The sequence below is a fragment of the Rattus norvegicus genome, chromosome 5 (assembly GCF_036323735.1).
Source record: "Rattus norvegicus strain BN/NHsdMcwi chromosome 5, GRCr8, whole genome shotgun sequence".
Lineage (NCBI taxonomy): Eukaryota > Metazoa > Chordata > Mammalia > Rodentia > Muridae > Rattus > Rattus norvegicus.
The window spans coordinates 80,936,790-80,942,922 of record NC_086023.1 but is presented as its reverse complement, the minus strand read 5'-3'; positions in this window follow the sequence as shown (position 1 = coordinate 80,942,922).

Sequence of the window (6,133 nt, the reverse complement as noted above, 5' to 3'; positions counted from 1 at the left end):
TGCGCCCGCGCGCTGACCCACGCCACACTGGTCCCGCCTGCATCAGTAGGCTGTGGTTCTTTGTTTCAAGTTGTGTTGTGAGAGTTTTTTAAACAACTGACAACTGACATTCTAGTGGCTATTATGAATCTTTAGTGAGCAGTTAGAAGTGTCATATTTCTTTGCTAAGTGCATTATTTAACAGCATGTTTGAGAGGCAGCTTTAGACATTCGTCTAAAATACAGACTCATCTCTCAGCTGTGATTGACTGTTAAAGGGGATTGAGACGATCTCCCTCACATACTTGGGTTGAAGAATAGATAAATGAAAGCACATAAAATGAGTCAGTTATGGTGACACAAATCCATAAGCCCAGCATTTGGGAGATGGAGGTGGGAAGATCAGGAGTTCAAGCATTCAAAGTTTGAGTCCTGCCTGGGCTACATAAGACTTTGTCTCAAAGACACATAAAATCAAAATACAAGGGCTGGAGAGATGGCTCAGTGGTTAAGAGCACTGACCGCTCTTCCAGAGGTCCTGAGTTCAATTCCCAGCAACCACATGGTGGCTCACAACCATCTGTAATGGGTTCTGGTGCCCTTTTCTGGTGTCTGAAGACAGCCAGAGTATACTTCTATATATAAAATAATCTTTAAAAAAAATCAAAATACAAGCTGTAAGTGGTGGCATCTACCTTTAGTCTGAGCACTCAAGAGGCAGAAGCGAATGGATTTCTGTCAGTTAGAGGTAGCCTGGTTTATGTAGCAAGTTCCAGGCCAGCCAGAACTACAGAAGGAGACAATCTTAAAACAAAACAAAGCAAAAAAGACTACAGCAAATCAGGAAAGTATGAACAGTGTCAGGCACACAGCAGCTGCTTACTGCTAACAGCAAAAGAAAAAGCACGATTATGACACTTTTTTTTACCACATCTATTGAGAGAGAGAGAGAGAGAGAGAGAGAGAGAGAGAGAGTAGAGAATATTTGGAAGTGTATGTACCACAGTGCATTTGTAAACCAGAGGACATGTGGGTTCACTTCCACCATGTGGGCTCTGGAAATTGGACCTAGGTCACTGGACTCTGCAGCAAGTACCTTCGCCCTCTGAGCAGCCCTATCCCTGATTACTATTTTTTTGGAAATTAAGTAACTTGAAGTCTCAGTTGCTGATTGGTGGCAATGATACCAAAATCCAAGCCGTTTAACTTCAGGTTACCTGGATGAGTAATTTTTAAGTTACAACATATTGAGATGCATTGAAAGGCTGATTTTTCCAAGTACTGTATTTGCATTCAAATTTCCTGAATTTGATTACTTGGGATTTTCCTTTTTTTAAATTAACATTGAGGAAAAAGTAACGAACATCTATTTTGAAGACAATGGAATATGCAAAGAAGCATGGAAAGGATTTAAAAATCCAAAATATCCATTCCAAGAACAACCTACTTCGGAGGCTCCCTCTGCCTCTTTGAAGGCGAATCAAAGTGAACCCAGAGGGAGCCTTCTGCAGGGCATGCAGCTCCGTATCCCTGACAGGTGGGGAAAACTGCTCCTAGCCCAAAGTGGGCCTTTTGGGGGCTTGCACATCTCTATGCTGAAAAGCCTCAAAGCTACTACTACATAAAGAGGATAAAATGTTTCCTTTGTAGTCCTGGCTTAACCCCAGACTTCCACTCAGAGTTGTACTGAGTGGAGTCATCCTTCCAGTATGGACACAGGCCACTCAAACACACAAATACTATATACCAAGTGACATGGGGGGAACACAGGAATGTAGGGCTATTGGTTATACAGCTCCTGGCTGTAGGTCTTGGTCAGATTGCCTGGTTCTTCTGGTCTCCCTTTTCTCCTCAATACAGTAAAGTAGTAATAGTATTTAGAGGCCTGCCTCAAGAATTAAATGCAGTCTTATCGGTGAAGTGCTTAGTTTGGGGGTTTAACACATACGAGGCATGAGAAATGCCTTTATTACACATGAGGACCTGAAATGTACTCGTAGCAAGTTTCAAAGTGCAAAAGATATGAGGTTCTTGGAGGGATTGGTACTGTGGTCCTGGCACTGAAAAAATAAATCAATAAATAAAAGGAAAAGGAAAGAAAAAAACTGGTGTAACAAGCCGGAGAGATGGTTCAGTAGTTAACAATGCATTCTGTTCTTGTGGAGGACCTGAGTTCTGTTCTCAACATACAACTACATATAATTCCAGCTCTAGGGGATCCAGTGACCTCAATAATCACCTGTACTCATAAGCGCATGCCCATGTGGAAACTCATAATTAAAAAATAAATCTTGGGGCTGGGGATTTAGCTCAGTGGTAGAGCGCTTACCTAGGAAGCACAAGGCCCTGGGTTCGGTCCCCAGCTCCAAAAAAAAGAACCCAAAAAAAAAATCTTAAAAATAAATAGGTAAAAGTTCTTTTTTAAAAAAAAAATGTGGTCCTGTGCATTCCAGGGCAGATACTTCAAAGTATTCATCCTCCTTTGAAATAGAGATGGAGACAGGTAAATAGATACAGTAAATAGGAATTGTAGTTAGATTTTTTTGTTTTTGCTACTGTTCAAAAGAAGAAGCCATGGGAGACAGAGAAAGGTACTCCATGAGGCCCTTGAGGGAAACTGGACACCTTCACTGGGAATGCCCTTGAGAGGCCCCTACAAAGCTACAGGTAGGCCACCAGACAGAGGGACTTCTGGGCAGATTTACAAGCACATGCAGATAGCTAAGTGGTGAGTGGATTTATGTTTAGAAAGCTGGGTTCTTCTGTCTCACTGCCAACCATAAGGGAAGACCACACAAACTTTCTGAGGTCAGGGTTAGCATGTTACCCTCCAGATGATGTTGACCTGAACTAAGTTGGTAGCTAGAGAAATACAGACAGGCTTTTGTTTTTAGGACAAACAAGAGGCGGAACTGAGAAACCTTGGGTGATGATTGTTCTTGAACAAGGAAGAGAGGGAGATGTTACAAATCACCCCTCTCCCCTGGGAAGTGCAGTGGGCTCTGCAAGACACCAGGCCTACCACACCCAAAAATTCCCAGACTTTAGGCAGGTTTGGAATCACTGTGGGGATAAGAAATGGGGCAGTGAGAGATGAATTTCTAACAGGAGGCGAATCACAAAGTCGGTGGTAGAACCAAGAATCTGTGTTTTTGGCAGTTGAGCCATGATTAGGACCCAAATGAACCCTCTGAACTAAAAGAGGCTTTAGGCAGCAGCAACTCTTTTATTAGGCAGGGCTAACAAGTCAAGGAAGGAGGAAGGAGGAAGGGAAGAATATGAGCATAGTAAGGTTTGTTGCCTCTCGGTTATGTACTGTGAAAGACCATCATTTGGACTAGCTTCCATACAGGACCCAAACAGACCCAAACGGAAATCAAAATGGAATCACTTTAGCTCAAGTTCACTCTCAATCTGAAACAAACTTGTCTGGAACTTCCCAGAAAACAAGCGACAAGGGGGAGAAGAAGAGATCATGTGACAAAGAGAGAGAGAGAGAGAGAGAGAGAGATTATTAACCAAACAAACCAGATTTAGCTCAGTTAAGTAGGAATTCCCCCTCTGTACTGACTCTACAGAGAAAGCAACTTTGAGATGATTCTATTTCTGCTTTCTGTAATCCTCAGGGCTAACCTCTTCTACTCAGTCCATTTTATAAAGTGGGATTTTTGTACTGTTCTAGAACTGTTAATTAAAACCAATCAGATCATGTACATAAATGTATAGTAATTTAATCTTTGGGCTATATGTTAGGAGAAAGTGGGGACCCTATTTCTTTCTGTGGTGATTAAAAAAAAAACAACAACAAACTGAAAACTACTCGGTGGCAGAGATTTCCGGGGCCTTGGAGGGCTTGAGGTGGGTGGCACTTGAACTTGAGGGCTCATAAAAGCAGGGAATGCTGTGGAACCAGAGAAGAAAGGATACCATTGTCACCACACAGTCATTCAACAGATTTATTGGGTTAACTACCTGTGGACCTGCCCTGTTTAAGACATTGGAGTTCCAATGGTCAAGAGGAGTGAAGTCATCTCCATAGACAAATGTAAGTCCACACTAAGAGCCATGGAAAAGATTCAAAGTTGCTGGGCCTGGTGGTACAGGTCCCTGGTGCGAGCTGAGGAAGATTCCAAATTCAAGGCCTGTCTGGGCCACGGGGGTGGGTTCCAATCCAGCACAAGCAACCTGGCAAGGCCCTATCTTGATCAATTAAACATTATGTAATACAAGGGGAAAGTGACCAAAATTTAATTTCAAGTGTTGGACAACAGAGGGGGAAGGGAGATGAAGAGGTTGATTAGATTCCAAACGAGGCCAAGAACAAAAACTGCTCTCTCTATGTCTCTTCTACACAGCCGAAGTAGATCCAATAAGAACTTAAGCCCTCTGACTCACTCTTAGCTACTATGTAGAACAGACTGTTCAGTGTCATCTGGTTCTGCTGCGTGCGGTTGTGGGGTTGTGTCCTCCCAGGGTCTGCTACTTTGGGGTCTGACCTCTGTAACTACTTAATGAATCCTTTGATTTCGGAGACCCCTTGGCTTGACAGTGAGCTTGAACAGGAGGAACTTGAGCCTGTGGTGCTGGTCCAGGAGGGATGACCTAAGAAGGCTCTGGGAAAAGCAAGTCAGGAGAACCCTTGGGAGAAGCTGGCTTTGGGGCATAGGGACAATGAAATTTTCCATTTTTTTTTCTTCAGTACTAGGGACTGAACTTAGTATCTCACACATTCTAGACAAATATTCTGTCACTAAGCTATATCCTCAGTCTCTTAAATAAAATGGTTGTTAGTGGCACATGCCCTTAATCCCAGCACTCAGGAGGCAGAGGCAGACAAATCTCTTAGTTTGATCTACAGAGCAAGTTCCAAGACAGCCAGGGATACCCAGAGAAATCCTGTTTCAAAAAAAAAAAAAAAAAAAACACCCAAAAAACAAAAAAACTAACTACAAAAATAAAGAAATCTGGAGCTGGAGAAATGGCTTAGTAGTTAAGAGCACTGACTTCCAGAGGTCCTGAGTTCAATTCCCAACAACCACATGGTGGCTCACAACCATCTATAGTAGGATCTGATGCCCTCTTCTGGTGTGTCTAAAGACAGTAACAGCGTACTCACATAAAATAAATAAAATCTTTAAAATAAAAATAAATAAATCAAATTTAAAAAAACTTTAGCCCAGGCTAGCCTTTTTAAACTTGTGATCCTCCTGCCTCATCCTCTAACAAGCTCGGATTACAGGTATGTACCGTCATGTCCAGTGCAAGATTTCTTCTCTTTTTTTCTCTTTTTTCTTTCTTTCTTTCTTTCCTTTTTTTTTTTTTCCCCGGAGCTGGGGACCGAACCCAGGGCCTTATGCTTGCGAGGCAAGCGCTCTACCACTGAGCTAAATCCCCAACCCCCAGTGCAAGACTTCTTACGATATGTTTCCCCTTAGCAATGAATTTACATGCAATTTATATGTGCACAAACCTACAACACACAAATCTACAGCATGATAAAGAATTCTAAGGCCATTCCATATGACACAGGAAGGAGCGCTGAATGTACAAATTGAGGTTAGGTGTACATCATGCACTACAACCTACCCCTTTGTTTCTGTTCATGGCTTCTTTTCAGTTTTAAGGGACTGAACTAAAATTCTGAGTATGTCAGGCTCACTCTGTCGCTGAGCTGTACCCCATACCCTTAAGCTTGTTCTTAGTAAACATTTTGAAAGTATTTTAGGGAGCACTTCCTTGGTGCTCCGTAACATCGGCCTTCACTATCTGCCTGGCGAGGCTCTGTGCCCATCCCTCCACACTGTCCACACTCTGATCCAGAGTTGTTGTCTGTCTGGAAGTCACCCAACATATTCTGGGAGTAACGACAAGGCTATCAACATCATGGCTTGGGTTCCTCCTGTGATGTTTTCACAGAACAAACAGCTTCAACTGTCACCTTTAGAGGGTTTGGCAGCCTGCCAGTGCCAACAAACTCTCACACATAGGTCCCAGGTGACAAGGTCAGGGCCTGGGGAAAGAGGCCTCTCCACTTGGGGCACACCAGGTGAGCCCAGAGCTCCTCCCTAGAGGGCTTTTATGACCAGTTCACTCCATAGGAAGGTCACAACCAAACTGCCACATCGGGAGAAAACAAAACACCTCAGGCAATAAA